The sequence below is a fragment of the Giraffa tippelskirchi genome, chromosome 8 (genome assembly GCF_054371585.1).
Source record: "Giraffa tippelskirchi isolate mGirTip1 chromosome 8, T2T-mGirTip1v1.2.pri, whole genome shotgun sequence".
In the NCBI taxonomy this organism is placed as follows: Eukaryota; Metazoa; Chordata; class Mammalia; order Artiodactyla; family Giraffidae; genus Giraffa; species Giraffa tippelskirchi.
Window position 1 is genome coordinate 1,066,109 of NC_137282.1, and position 16,688 is coordinate 1,082,796.

The 16,688-nt window shown below is 40.1% G+C and overlaps 1 long non-coding RNA gene across 1 annotated transcript in view; it reads left to right on the forward strand.

Annotated features, from left to right (window-relative positions):
• The window catches only part of LOC145517800 (uncharacterized), a 28,029-nt gene extending 12,612 nt beyond the window's left edge, over positions 1-15,417 (forward strand). The window contains exon 3 of the long non-coding RNA XR_014062341.1: positions 12,654-15,417. This is a non-coding gene — a long non-coding RNA (uncharacterized LOC145517800). The remainder of the gene's footprint in view (positions 1-12,653) is intronic.
• The last annotated feature ends 1,271 nt before the right edge of the window (positions 15,418-16,688 follow it).

Genomic DNA, 16,688 nt, shown 5'->3' on the forward strand with positions numbered 1-16,688 from the left:
GGTCTCTCGGTGGTTCAGGGCGGCTGTGAGACATTCTTGTGAAGGGGAGAGATCGGCGGCAACTGTGGGGCCGTCCTGGGAACGTCATCTCCCTGAGAACATTTACGTCTCTGTCTTTTGAGTAAAGCAGCTTATCCTCCATGACGTCCACAGGCTTCATCCAATCAGGCCTTAGGAGCAAACCTGAGGGTCCCCCCAAAGGAAGGAATTCTTCCTGCAGACTGTAACCTAAAAATTTTGCCTAATTTTCTAGCTTTCAGACTCAAAACTACAATATTGTGGGGAAGGAAAAATAATTTTCCCTGTACCATTCCAGATCCTTGGCTAAAAGGCTCCTGTAATAAAAGACAGATAAAAAGGAGAAAAACAGAGGTTTAGTAACATGCATTCCTCTTGCATATATGAGAGATAACATAAGAAAACTGAAGAACTCTTTAAAATGGCCCACGCCCCTACCTTAAACACCATCTTCGGCTAAAGACAAAAGATGCTGAGGAGGGGGTAGCCAGTTATGGGAGATATTCGGTAAAGCACCATGAATGAGGGTGTGGTTGTCACACAGACTTAACACAGCGCCTTCTCTATCGACAAGAATTCTAGGGAGTTGGTCATCCTCCATTCCTGAGGGTATGGTTATCACAGACTTAACACAGCGCCTTCTCTATCGATAAGACTTCTAGGGAGTCGGTCATCCTCCATTCCTGATAGACCAAATGGCCATTCCGGGTAGAGGGAGACACCCTAGAAAAGAGAGGTTCCCATTATATGTATATAAATGTCTCTAACAGAAGAGTAAGTTCTCAATTTCCATGGCTTTCTCTATGCTTATAGTTTCTTTAAAATAACCAGCTCAAAATAAACACTATGCCCCAAAAGCGTTTTCTAAGATGGTATAGCCAGCTCCTTTTCAGTTCTCACCTTTGAAACTTTCAGTGAAGAGTTTCTCAACCCAGAACCAAACAGCTAGATGCTGTGCATCTCACTGACCCAGCCTCTCAGTCCTGAGCTTCAGTCCTTCCGGTTTGGCAAGTGTGTCTCTCATTTCAGGAGGCGGACTTGCAGGCAAGCTTTTCACCTTAGGCCTGTCTGCTGTGAGCAGTGAGGAATGTCTTAAGAGGCATTTCCATGGAAACAAAAGTAAGACAAAGGTTAATTGTCAGAAAGGGCTATAGGCCTAATCCGAGTCTTGAGAACAGCTGGTCCAAAAGATTTGCAGATGTTGGGATCGGAGCACCTTTTCATGTTTCTGACGGTGTTACCACGTGCTCAGGCAAACTTTCTGAGTGGCCCGCATAGCAGCAGGCATGAGGCTTTTCTAGAAATATGAGCTAATATCTCTGAAATTTATATCAAGTCATTGTCATTCAATTTTCAAGGCTTCAAGGAAAAAGGACAGTTTTTGTTCTTAGTGACTCCAAGTCCAAAGCGGGGGAGGAAAGAGGAAGTGCGAGTTTGAAGATCTATAGCATGTTTAAGGAAACTAGAATGCAGGGTCCAGTCCAGTTCACGGGTAGAAAACAAAACTTCAAAGATGGTAACAGCACTAGAATCTAACATCTACCAAGGGGCAAACATACTGTCTTCTCTCTCTCGCTCTAAAATCACCTGCATTTCTACCAAAGGTAATCATGGTAAAACTAATTTGTTTGCAAATTATGTCTAGTTTCAATAAACTTGACCTGGTTATTTACGTAAGTGCAGCAAGAATAACTATCGACCATATGTGCTAAGTGGCTTCAGTCACGCTGTGTCTGACTCTTTGTGATCCCCATGGGCTGTAGCCCACCAGGCTCCTCTGTCCATGGAATTCTCTAGGCAAGGATACTGGAGTGGGTTGCCATGCCCTCCTCCAGGGCATCTTCCTGACCCAGGGATCGAACACGCATCTCTTACATCTCCTACATTGCAGGTGGGTTCTTTACCACTAGTACCACCTAGGAAATCCATATAGAATATATCAACCATATAGACTCTTTAAAATGAGTCTTGCTGAAACTTTGTATAAGGAATCTCAGACTGAACATTTAAAAGTGCTAAAGGCTAGGAAGCCAAGACAAGGCAAGGCTCGCCGTCTGATCTTGGATATAACATTTAAAGGTTTGGGTAAATCCCTCTCTTATTTAGGTCCACAAAACATCTCAAAATTCCGGGGCTGCCAGGAAGTGAGCTTTTTAGTCAACTGGTGAGGCTACCATGAACCCTGTGAGCAAGACATCAGGATGTTTTCCCAAGAGGCATTATGGGCTCTGTAAAGTCAACCTGAGTCCCTTAAAGCTGCCGGGTTATATCTAAGTCTATGTACATCATTCTCAAATACAGCATTCCAGTCAAAGCCTTGGAAATATAGCCAACATTTCCAACTGTGTCCTGTTACAAGAGGACAAATTCTTATTGGATTTATGTAAATAACTTATGTAAATACTCACTAGAAGTCTTCAAATTCTGGAGGGATCAGGCAGGGAGAAAAAGTAAATGTTTTATCTCAGTTCACAAAGATAAAATTTACCAGATTGCTGTAAGTTATAGCTTAAGAGAAAGTTTTCTTAAATCTGGAAAAACACAATATTAAAGAACCAGCAAGACTTTCAATTAAAACTTATGTGCATTATAGTCACCCTTATCAGTTTATTCAGTCCCATGAAATTAATTCTTGTTGATTTTTATCTTTTGTTAGCAATTTTACGAATCCAGTTTTTTCATCAAAGTCTTATAAATTTTCTTACTCAGTTCAATTTTATGATTTAAAGATTTTCAGAAACCTGTATCTATAGTACTTGTTCGAGTCCTTTCTATGAATCTCTCTGAAGATGAAACACTATTGCAAAAGCATCTGAATTAAAAAAAAACAAAAAACATATCTATGAATGACAAAAATACTTAAAAATGCCAATGGTTAAAATCTGATTAGAGCTTATTACAATGCAGTTGACAAGGAAATTTGCTTATGCGTGTGACACACATTTCAAGACAATAAATAGAATCATGACTGATAACATTATGTCAGGACATATATGAAGTTTATGTATTCCATCTAACAGTTTCTGGAATACATAATATATACCAATAAAAATACAACTTGAAGAAGGCTTAGTATTACTTCTTTGACAGTGATTTCCATATAATTTAATACAGCAAATAAGCCTAATGAGTTAATATACCTCTCTTCTTTTTTAATAAGAAGAGAGAACAAATCTTTTGAGATGTTTTAGGGACCCTGTGGAAAATCCCAAAATTAATTCAATGTCAACCAGAATTCATTTAAAATTTGATTTTGGAGGTTTGTCAAAATAGCAACAGTTTTAGGCACTGACTAAAAAGGATCACACGTCATTCAAAAATAATATTTAATGACAGTAAGTTTTCAAAGGCGAACATAGAAGATTAATAGTTGTGAGCAAAATTTAGCTGTTAATATTAAGACTCAGTTTTCCTAAATAGTTAAGTCTGATAAAAGTGCAGGAAATTATTTTGATAAAACAGACGTGTTTTGCTTCTGCATCACTGCAAAGCTAAAGAAAAAGTCTTTATAATTCCTTTTCAAGAGTAGAGCAATAGTCCAACAAAACTTTGTTATTTTAGCATGTATAAAAAATTAAGCTTTAGTTTTATATAAGTACAGTATTGATATTAAAGTTTCTTTTAAAAACTTATAATACACTCATTAAGGTTTTGCCAGTTTGACCACATAGGAGAAACTCTCTCCCTCTCCTCTCTCTCTTTCTCCCCAGCCCCCAAATGCCGACTTTGTCCTTTATTATCCCTTTTTCACTCAGAAATAGCTTCTTTAACTATAGGACATAGTTAAAGTTAAAATTACTTCCGTTTCACTTAACAAAAATACATTTCCATATCTCATAGGTTTTCCTACTCTAAAATATATTCTACTTTCTTTGCATACAGAGCTGTTTCACTTATTATTTCTAGTAGTTTGAATTATACATATTAATTAGAATTACTAACCTATAGGCAAAATAGATGAAGGGAATTAAGAGGTACAAACTGCCAGCTACAAGAAGAATAATTAAAGGTACGTAATGGACAGCCTTGTTTCATTCCTTTCCCAAGTTTGAAACAGTCAGTTGTTCCATGTAAGGTTCTGACTGTGCTTCTTGACCCACAGACAGGCTTCTCTGGAGACAGGTAAGGTGGCCTGGTATCCCATCTCCGTAAAATCAGTTTGTTGTGATCCACTCTGTAGTGGCCACAGGACTGGAAAAAGTCGGTTTTCATTCCAATCCCAAAGAAGAGCAATGCCAAAAAATATTCAAACTACCACACAATTGTGCTAATTTCACATGCTAGCAAGGCAATACTCAAAATCGTTCAAATTGAGTTTCAATGGCACGTGAACAAAGAACTTTCAGATGTACAGGCTGGATTTAGAAAAGGCAGAGGAACCAGAGGTCAAATTGTCAACATCCATTGAATCGTAGGAAAAAACAAGAGAATTTCAGAAAAACATCTACTTCTGCTTCACTGACTGTGCTAAAGCCTTGAACTTTAATACAAAACTCACGAGTTCGTATTATACATAACAGTCAGATTCAAATTGTGTTTCTGGCATTTTACCCTTACAGATGGCCAAAGTTTTTCCTTAATGATTGTTAAGGAGACACTAGAATTTTCATTAGCCCAGTTCCCCAAAAACTCTTTTGTTTTTCTCATGAAAATCATTTCCCTCAAGTTTACATTTGAAAGAAGTGTCTCTTAGATCCCAAAGAAGATGGCATAGAAAAATCTATATCACAAAGGCACAAAAATAGTATCCAAACTTTCTCCTAGGAGTTTTCAGGGTATATTTGCAAATAATCAGATGTCTAGAGTAATTGCTATTTAAGTGTTTCCTTCCCTTTCTTAAATGTGAGATCATTCTGTTTCCAATATCCTGAAACTTGTAGGAGCATTGAGGGAAACAGTCCAGGGTTTGGGGTTGGTAAAAGGATAGTCAGGCTTTACTTCTCCAGCCACATTTCTGATTTTGTAAAGATCTGTAAGGAAATACAGTTGCTTTTGATTCCTCTAGTAATTGGGTTGCAGCCTTAATGATGTCATGGGACTGACTTGCCCATCCAACTACATTATCTTCAATTTGCTTCTTTATATCAAGGAGAAGACTTTCAACTAAAGTGGAAATCAAAAGATGCCTGTTCTAGAGCTTCAGGGTTTAATGAGGTGTGGCTTTATAATATCTGTGAAGAGCATTCAACACAGGCCTTTGAATGCTCTCCTCTTTCTGGCTGTACAGTTCAAACTCAGATCAACCCACCTTAGGGGGAAAAGTCTCTACTGTTTCTTCAATCAGACCTGAACCTTGGTTTTCAGGTGACCCATTTTCTGATCATTTGCAGGAGGGCCTGGAGGAAATTACAGTCATGTTTTCCTTCTTTGAGGGAAAATCCCAGGGTCTGTTTGGCTTGTCTGATAACTACAGTACAATCATGGGCAGGAAGAACATTCTTTAGAAGCAATCAGGATCTCTGTATGTGGGGTCCGTGTCAGCTGTGAGGGGCCATTGATCTAGCTCCTCTCTGCACGTAGAGACCATAGTGGAGGCAACAGGCTTTCCGATTTCGGCTTCTTAGGGAGCCCCTAAGGCTGGTGCCATGCTCCTTTCAGCCTTCTTTTCTATCCAATCTTTCCATCGGTTCCAATAAGGCAATCACTCAGGATGAGTAGTCTGTATTTTTTTTTTAATCTAGAAGTATTTTCAATTCAAAAGAGCCATCATCTGGCCATTGATGAGTAGGATCTTATATTAATCGAAGTAGTGACTCAAACCACTAAGCCTTTTTATGGCTATAACTGTGACTATAAGAGATATCCCCAGAGATGCAGCCCGCACTAGATCCAGAAAGTTTGCTCACAAAGTCAGCCTGTAAGAGCAAAGACCTCCGCTGTCACAGGCAGTATGAGTGGTGTCATGGAAATGGTGCAGTCCGTTTCCCGTGAGAACATGAGAAAACAGTGATTCTGGTTTCCCACAAGAAGAGGAGGCACCTCCAATTATGGTGCCACTAATCTGTGGCCCCAGGCAGGTACTACTGGAGTGGAACTTTTCCAGCACTAGCAAGACAACAAAGACCCGCTATGGACTGAAACCCCTTATAACAAACTCTCCTGACAGCTGGCAGGTTGGGACAGAGAGAACACTACTTCCCAGATCCACAACCCACATGGCTGTCTGCCAGATGCATGCCAACAACAGGCATCTTCTGGTTGGCAGCAGCCAGAGGATATCATGGTCGTGAAGCCAAGCTCTCAGGACAAGAACGAGAGGAAAGGACAACACATCTGGCTTGCGGGTCTCATCCTTACGATGAACAACACGAAGGACAAGGAGGAAAAATAATGACCAGCTTTGGGAGGAAAAGGATCAACAGAAACCCAGAGCCATGCTGACGCTAACATTTTCTCCTTCCAGTCTGCATTTGGAAAGGAAAAGGCAAGATTAAATTTTTACCTTCCTCTCCCAGCTGAGCACTACAGCGTGAGAGCCAGGAGAACTGACTTGGTAAAAATGTTTCCCTTTGCCAGCTTCCATGTTTTCCAGGATTCGGTCTGCAGGCTCAGAGGGAATATGGTGTCTTAGCAAGCACCTCATGGGTCGCCAGATTGTAGAGGAGGGAAAATAATTTCCCTTCTACCATTCTAGTTTCTACCGTTACAGAGATCCCCTGTCATAATAGGCAGATAGGTTCACAGGAGGGAAACAAGCAAAAGTTTAATAACATGTGTATATTGTTTATACACGGGAGACATCTGGGAAACTGAGTAACTCTCCCAAATGGTCCAAGCCACCACGTTAAACACCATCTTCAGCTAAAGAGAGAAGATGCTGGAGTGGTAGAGGGGGCCCGTTGTGAGGGTTTATCAGGCGAAGTACAGTAAGTAAGGATACGGCTGTTCGGGACATTTAATTCCGTGCCTCCTCTACTGATAAGTTTCTAGAGATCTGTCATCTTCCTCTTCCGGTTTAGAGAGGGAGATGTCCTTAACAAGACAATTTCCCATATAAATGTTCTTGTCCCTTTCAGAAGGGTCACTTCTGCCTGGTTTTCAGAGGCTTTCCTGTGCTGGCTTCTTAAAAATAACCAGCTCAAAATAATTATTGTGCCAACGAAGCATATTTTGGGTGATATTTTCTGCACCCTTTCAATATCAACTCTTGCCAAAATTTCCAACGTGCCTAATGTACTGAGAATTTCAGATTTACCCACAATGGCAAGAGCCAAATCCTTAAGACCCATCCCACTTTCTCTCTCTCCTCATCTATATTCTGTTTCTCTGGAGAATTCTCATTACTTAAAACAGATGGAATTTCAATATTAAAAAAATCAGTCCATAGAAGCAACTTCATCATTGAAAGCGATAAGTGTAGGGAACAAGTACATAAAGGAAAAGGGGGATGACTCTTCATAAAAATGATATATAAATTTTAAATATACATAGACATACATTGACTCCTTAAAAGTTTAAAGCATCTGTATTTTCTTTAATCTTCCCAACAAATAAATAGAAATGCAAAATCACATTGAAACATAATTACTGTAAAAATGAAAAAAAAGACAGCATTTTATAAGTGTAATATTTGCAATATTTATAAGAAAAACTTTAGGCTCTTCAACAGTGGAAGTTAAGAGCCTGAATAGATAAGTGTTAAAGATTAAGTACTAATAACATTGTATTAAAACATGGAAAGTCTAATGATGAACAAATCAAAACAATTTGACATTTTTGTGTGTTAAATATAAAGATAACAATGATAATATTCTTCATATTAGTATGTATGTGATATAGGAATTATGGTAGCAAGTGAAAATTGGAATGACATTTTTCTTGTAGTATTATAGTGATGTATAGCTTTTTATCTTGAGCAATTTGACAATATATAGCAAGTGTTACAAAATTATTTATAACTTCTATTCCCATAGTAAACATGCTGGACTCTCTTCTAAGAAAATAATGCGAAGTATAGAAAACTATCAATATACAAAAACTTGATTTTAGTGTTATAACTGAAAAAAATATAAATGCTCAATTATGGGGGAATAATTAATTAATTAGTTAGTTATGGTACCAACATCTATTGAGCTATAATATAGAAATTAAAATTATGACTATGAAGACACAGAAGTCAAGAATATCAAACTTTTAGATTAGAAATAATAAAGAGGTAAACTTTAACATATGGCCTTATTGCCATTTATAAAAGCATACATATGTGATGAAATACTGGGGAAAATCATTTTAAACCAATTATCTTATTGGTGGGAAGACATTCAGATGAGTTTGGATATCTTTGCTTTTATCATTATGTTTTAAATTTTCTTTTTTTTTTTAATAATTTTATTCTTTCCATTGACACTCTTAAACTCTTTAGTTTTCTCTTTTTCTTTCTTTTTTTTTGGCCATGACATGCAGCAGGTGGAATTTTCCCAGACCAGGGACTGACACTGTGACCCCTGTATTGGGAGTGTGGAGTCTGAACCACTCGACACCAGGGAAGCCCTGTTGTAAATTTTCTGTACAGGGATTACACATATGTTATTTTTCTTTTCAAAATCATAATTCAGATATAAACATAAACAATTTTATTTCAACATATCTTTCTTCAACAGTTTGTTAATGTCCAGCTGTTTTAATTGAGTGCTGTATTTGTGGAAATGATATAAAAATGATTATCTTGTTTTCAATGAAAAATACTTCTATAGTTTATGTCTACTTTTTAGTACACAGGGCCATAATCAAGCTACTTAAAAGGAAACGCCAGAAAAGTCAAAAATTGTAGCTATAGATAAAGTATAAATGAAAAACTGGTAGAGTGTTTCAAACAATTAAATCATGCATTCAAAAAGTTAATGAAAAATATAATATATGATCAACTCTATAGATAGCAAAGGTAATTTCCTTCCTGCATACAACCTTGAATTTATTCCAATCTATTTTGGGAAAGTTTGCAATGTAAGCATATACTAATCAACCTCATTTGAGGTGATGGTGTTCCCTTTGTGGGCAACATTCGTAGGCAATTAATGCAAAAGAGATAAAGTCTGCACCAAGGTCAGGAATATGTGAATCTCCATAGTGCAACCAACGTGTAAGCAGCTGAGGAATTAATTATACCTGAATTGAAGAAGACGAAGGTCAATCACTATTTCAGTTATTTCACCTCGGAGAATTATCTCTGTCTCAGATAATTCCGGAAACTCATTAACAGACCTGCTGGATTAGTCTCTCCTCTAAAACTTAGGCTGGAAATAAGGGATTAACAAGCAGAAGCTGTAAAATGGCAGACCCTCGTTAAAGGACTTGTTTCGATGATGGGAGCTGGAGAGCTGATTGTGAAACCGCTCAGTCTTGCTGAACACACAGAGGTGAAGAGTTTTCTCTCTCCTGACTCGGGAACTGGCAGATAATATTCTGGGGAGTCTTCAGTGTCTCTAACAGGAGTGGGTGCTAGGATCAAAACACACCTTTCCTTTGTGAAATTGATGAGCTTACAAAGAAATGAACTCTATAGTACTTCTTATTACAGGCACTAGATTAAACTAAAACTTCAATATAATTTTATGCATATATATGTATATAGATAGATAGATATAGATATACATGCATGCTAAGTCATTTCAGTCATATCTGAGTCTTTGTGACCCTATAGACTGTAGCCCACCAGGCTCCTCTGTCCATGGGATTCTCCAGGCAAGAATACTGGAGTGGATTGCCATGCCCTCCTCCAGGGGATCTTCCTAACTCAGGGATTGAACTCATGTCTCTAATGTCTCCTGCATTGGCAGGTGGGTTCTTTACTACTAGCACCACCTGAGAAGCCTTACAGATATACATATTTGGTTAAATAAAGGTTCCTTAATAATCTCTATTCAAAGGATTATTCAAGGTAGTGTCAATGATCCATGAACTCTAGGATTAAACTGACTGCTTTATACAGAAATAAAACTAAAGTCCACAAAACTCTAATTTTTCCAGACAAAATACAAAGTATCTGGATGACGTAGAACCAGAGCCAGTTCTGGATGTAGCCCTCTCAACATCTGACCTTGCACACCGAACCTGCTCCCTACCCTATATCTATCACCATATTGTTCAGAAACCTACTGGTTATAAAGATCTCTCATAAGAGAGTGATCAATGGACTAGAAACCAACCACGCCATCACTAGACACCCTTGCAGTATTATTCACGACACACAGTTGCGTATTTGTTACAGAGTCTGAGTGGCTCGGACAGGGACATGTCTACCTCTGGTTCCGCTGGCAGTGACCACCGGAGCAGAGTGGAACAGGGTAGGCGGGGGTCCTGGGCACCAAGGAGTTGTTCCTGGTACAGGATCCTCTCTACCAGTGACATGCTTGCCAAGAGCTGCTGACTTCTGTCTTGCGAGACGAGAAATACGTGGATAGGGAGAAAGTAAACAAGGAAGGCATTATGAAGTGAGAAGGGGCACATTTCATGGGCAGTGATTATGGGGACAAGAAAGGAAGACATTAGTGAACAGTAATCAAAGCTAATGCTGCAAATTTGTGTTTAAGGGCAGTAATCGGGAAAGTAGGAAGGAACTAGATTGTGAAAACCACTGAATACCATGACCATGCTTTACACCTAGCCACGGAATCGTAGGCAATGGAAACTGATCATTCTGAAGGAGGGAAAATCAGAGAGAAAACAGGTTAGAAGAATGGTTCTCTTGTCTTCCCGTTGACTAGGCTGATGGAGGAAAACACTGGCTCTGAAGCTTCGTAGTGGGTCAAGCTCCCTCAGGGCCTTGTTCTTCTCCGTCTCCCCTGAGTGTGAGAGGCCGCAGGATAGCTCTGACAGATGAGCTGTGATCGCAAATGTCACACAGAACAGAAGCCCTGCAAGGGGCAGGGGGAGGCAGACGGACGGACCGGGAGTTTGGGGTTAGTAGACGCCAACTATTATATACAGGACACATAACCAACAAGGCCTTACTCTACAGCACGGGGAGCCATGTCCGTATTTCTGGGATAAACTATAAAGGAAAAGAATATGAAAAATTAATGTATATGTGTGTGTAACTGAGTCCCTTTGCTGTATAGCAGAAATTAACACAACATTGTAAATCAACTATACTTAAGTAAAAAATAAAATATTTAAAAGCTAATAGATTAACTTACCAGCTCCCTCTCCCTTTTTCTTTGTGATCCTGGAGGGCTCGTGTTGAGATGTCAGAAGCCGCAGGAGAGAAATTGTTTGAATTTCTGAATCACCATTTGGAAAAATACTGCACTGAAGAGGTCACTCTAACACTTTGTATGAGTGATAAAAATCCATACAATACGTTATGTCTCTGAAATTTAGGGGGTTATTGAAGTGAAGTGTTAGTAACTCCGTTTTGTCCAACTCTTTGCGACCCCATGGACTATAGCCCACCAGGCTTCTGTGTCCATGGGATTCTCCAGGCAAGAATACTGGAGTGGGTTGCCATGCCCTCCTCCAGGGGGTCTTCCTGACCCAGTGATTGAACCCAGGTCTCCTGCATCACGGGTGGATTCTTTACCATCTGAGCCACCAAGGGGGCCCAATTAACCAGTTCAGTGGTTCTCAACTCAAGCGTGCGTTGAAATCACCATGCTTGTTAAAACATGACTTGCCGGCTCCCATCCCTAGACTCCTGTTCAGAATATCTCCAGCAGAGGTGGAAACACTGCATTTCTGACTAAGTTCTCAGGAGCTGCTGATCCTGCATTTGGGGGAACCCACTTTGAGAATCATTGGTCAAGATAAACTGGAAAAATCAGACATCTCCTGCAAAATGAGTCTCATTTCTGAATTAGAGTGATAGCAGTGAAAAGTTTTTAAAAGGACAAATATAAAGAAGTTAAAAAAAAGAAATTAGAAATCTTATCCAAAATTTCTAGTGCTGGGCAGTTAACTGCCGAAAAGCAAAAACAAAGTCTCTTGATGACAGATGTTTTGAGCCCAGGTGACGCCGAACGCTTTCTCTTTCTGACTTAGTGACTGCTCAGTGTGTTTTCTTTCCAGTTTTAGAGACTCATTTTCCTGTCTCCAGTCTTCTCTTGTGACTTCAAACTCTGTAGACACTGATGGGAGATTAGTCCTCGCTCTAAACTACAGTGACAAGAGCACTACTCTCTACTCGCTCAAGATTTCCTCACTTATTTTTTTAACTTTTAAAATGTCACATTGGAGTAGAGTTGATTAACAACATTGTGTTATTTTCCGGTGTATTGCACAGTGACTCAGTCACCCACACACTTCTGTCTATTCTTTCCACACGTCTTTCCCAACTGGGTTAGTACATAACCCTGAGCAGAGCTCCCGGTGCTCTACAGTAGGTCCCGAGTGGTCGTCCATTCTAAATACAGCGCACGTACCTGTCCGTCCAAAGTCCCTCTGCACCCCTTCCCCTGCCCTTCCCCCATAACCATAAATTCATTCTCTAGGTCTCAGAGTCTGTTTACCGCTTAGATGCCCCCCCATATTTCTCTTTCGCTGTTTGACTCACTTCACTCAGTTTGACAGTCTTGGTCTGTCCATGCGGCCGCAAGTGGCATTATTTCATTCGTATTGTCAGGAACAACCAAATATATCTTCTTGGCTCTACTCTCCTAACTGGCTCTCTTACCTCTTTCACCTTTACTACCTATACCTAGCAAGAGGAATGTGCAAGAGCAGCCCTTCTCGCAGAAGGTCCGAGAATCCTGGGGCTCCTGCGCTTTCCCCAGAACTGGAGAGGTGTCGGCCACTGACACGCGAAGCAGGCAGACCCGAAGACTCGAGCTGCTGCCAAAGAGGCGCTGATTCCTCACATGTGAGTGTCCGCCGCCTGGTGCGGCTGCTCTCGACACCCGCATTTGCGCTGGCTTTCCATTGCTGATTATCATCACAGCCATCTGCTTTGCTGACCCCTCGGAGCAGAGGGCTTCTGGTGGTGAGCTGGGATGAGGGGGGATGGCCAAGTCAGGAGAACACACCCAAGATGAGGTCCTAAACTGGGATGAACGCGGCCGGGTGCAGCCTGGAGTGTCCTTCCCTCACCCCATCCAGGTGAGGTGACAGAAACGGCGCCACCCACTTTGGAGAGCATCTCCTGGCCCCCTCTGACCAGGACACTGTGTAAGACGACAGTGCTCCAGCCAAGATCCGGGCAGGCAGAGCTGAGAGTCTGCAGAGCAGAGCCAGTAGTCCTACTTGGGCAGGGAGCTTGGGGTGCAGGTCAGCTTGAGTTCAGACAACAAAGGGTTTTACTTGGTTAAGAGCTGCATCTCCTGTGTGCCTGGAGTGGGAAACTAATTCATAATTCACGCAGCCTTCAGCCTATACACAGGGAACCTAACCCAAGCACGCAGGGAGCTGCTCGCCCATCCAACAGCCCAGCTCGTAGAAAGCCCACGGCTCGCCTCGTTTGCAGAGTGCGTGGGAATGTAAGTTGGTGCAGCCACTATGGAAAATGGTACGGAGATTCCTCAAAAAATTAAAAATAGAACTACCATAAGATCCAGCAATTCCATATCTGGGAACATATACAAAGGAAATGAAAATACAAACTTGAAAAGATATCTGCCACCCAATGCCCACAGCAGCATTATTTTTATAACCAAGACAGGAAAATCACATAGGTGTCTATCAATGGATGAATGAATAAAGAAGCTGGGCGTTCACACACAATGGAATACTACTCCAACATAAAAAAACAAGTGAGGAAGCTGTACTGTTTGTGACAATATAGATGGATCTTGCTCCCGGCAATCTTGACAACAAAAAGAACTAAAGAGCCTCTTGATGAAAGTGAAAGAGAAGAGTGACAAAGTTGACTTAAAACTCAACATTCAGAAAACTAAGATCATGGCATCTGGTCTCATCACTTCATGGCAAATAGATGTGGAAACAATGGAAACAGTGACAGACTTAATTTTCTTGGCCTCCAAAACCACAGCAGATGGTGACTGCAGCCGTGAAATTAAAAGATGCTTGCTCCTAGGAAGAAAAGTTATGACCAATATAGACAGCATATTAAAAAACAGAGACATTACTTTGCCAGCAAAGGTCCATCTAGTCAAAGCTATGGTTTTTCCAGTAGTCATGTATGGATGTGAGAGTTGGACTATAAAAAAAGCTGAGCACTGAAGAATTGACGCTTTTGAACTGTGGTGTTGGAGAAGACTCTTGAGAGTCCCTTGGACTGCAAGGAGTCCAACCAGTCCATCCTGAAGGAGATCAGTCCTGGGTGTTCATTGGAAGGACTGATGCTGAAGCTGAAACTCCAATACTTTGGGCACCTGATGTGAAGAACTGACTCACTGGAAAAGACTCTGATGCTGGGAAAGGTTGAAGGCAGGAGGAGAAGGGGACGACAGAGGATGAGATGGCTGGATGGCATCACCAACTTGATGGACATGAGTTTGAGTAAACTCCGGGAGTTGGTGACGGACAGGGAAGCCTGGTGTGCTGCGGTCCATGGGGTCACAAAGAGTCAGACACAACTGAACTGACTGAACTGAAGATGGATCTTGAGGGCATGATGCTATGTGATAAAAATCAGACAGAGAAAGACAAGTACTTTATGATCTCACTTATGTGGACTCAAAAAAACAAAAATAAAGAACACCAAACTTAAAGAAAAAGAGGTCAGGTCTATGGTCCTCAGAGATAGGAGAAAGGAGGTGGGAAGATTGGAGAAAGCTGGTCAAAAGTTAGAAAGTTCCAGTTAGAAGATAAAAAGTACTAGGGATATAACATACAATGTGATGAGTATAGTTAACGTTGCTGTATGATATTCTGAAAGTTATTAAGGGAGTAGAGTCTAAGTGTTGTCATCACAAGGAGAATTCGCTTTCTTTTCTTCATTGTCTCTCTATGAGATGATGGGTGTTACTGAAACCCGTTGTGATCATCAGTTGACAGAAAATCATGCTGCACAACTTAAACTCCTACTGATATATGTCAATTTATTTCTCAGTTAAACTGGGGGAAGGGGAAAGAAAATAAAGTGTCAGTCACATCTAAAAATACCTTCATAACAACATCTTGATGGATGTGGGACCAATTAGCTGTTCACCTAGCCTAGCCAAGATGACACATAAAATGAACCATTGGAACTATGACATATTTTGCCTTTAAGTGGGAGGTAAAGTTCAACATTTTTCAACATTGATAAGCATTTTACAACTATTTAGATAAAAGCCATTTATTCTACAAATTTTAAAAACTTCTATAGTATGTCAATTTTTCTACATACTTGGTGATTTTAAAGCTATGAATACCCAGCCATTGTTCTATTACTCTGCCTATATCAAATAATTGTTAATATGTGATAGAAAAGACAGCTATGGATGTATCACTTAAAATATATTGTACTCAACCCTCCTAAGAACACATCGAATAAACATTAGTAGTATAATGCTACAAATGAGGAAACTGAATCTGAGAATTTTGTAGTAATTTGCATCTGATAAAAATCACTTAGCAATTAGATGAGGGTCCTTATGAACCCAAGCCTGCTGAACTCCAAAACCCTTTTCTTCCCAGACTTTTAAAATTCATACTTTCAGAACTATCTTTGGGAATCTTCTCTATTTAATTTTGCAGAAATATACTTGTTCCTTTTGTTGTTGTTCAGTTGCTCGATTGTGTCTTACTTTAATGATCCCATGGACTGCAGCGCACCAGGCTTCCCTGACCTTCACTGCGTCCCAGAGCTTGCTCAAACTCACGTCCATCGAGTAGGTGATGCCATCCAACCATCTCATCCTCTGTTGTCCCCTTCTTCTCCTTCCTTCAGTCTTTCCCAGCATCAGGGTCTTTTCCAAGGAGTCAGTCGTTCATATCAGGTGGCCAAAGTATCCGTGCTTCAGCTTCAGCATCAGTCTTTCCAGTGAATGTTCAGGACTGATTTCCTTTAGGATTTACTGGTTTGATCTACTTGCAGTCCAGAGGACTATCAGGAGTCTTCTCCAGCTCCACAGTTTGAAAGCATCAACTCTTTGGCATTTAGTCTTATTTGTGGTCCAGTTCTCACATCCACATAGGACTACTGAAATAACCATAGCTTTGACCATACGGGCCTTGGTCGGCAAAGTGATATCTCTGCTTTTAATATGCTGTTTAAATTTGTCATAGCTTTTCTTCAGTGAACTAAAATGAATGGGAATGGGTGAATTTAATTCATCCATTTTATCCACTACTGTGGGCAAGAATCCCTTAGAATAAATGGAGTAATCCTCATAGTCAACAAAAGAGTCTGAAATGTACTTAGTACATTACTACGGTAGTGCAGTATCTTTATTTCAAACCAAGGATGTTCAGAAGCCAATGGCAAAAGCAGCAGTATATATAGCTGATTGTGTTAGTTGAGTACCTAGGTTGACTTTGTTGGACTTATGGACAAATTGGATTTAAGAATGAACACGCTCTCAGAACAGAATTCATTCATATATCGGGGACTTACTGTACCATGTTAACATAAAGACTGTTAACCAGAAAAATATTAGAGTGTATCAATTAAAAATAAAAACTAAATACCACAGAAAAGTCTAAAAAGATTAGTTTGGAAAAATCCAATTAATGCAGCAATCAGTAATCAAAAAAAAAAAAAAAAGGATTCTGATGTAGCATCGCACAAAATTCCTCAAAAATGTCTTAAAAAGTAGTAATGCCAACAGAAAATGCAAAAGGTCCACTAGTGCAAT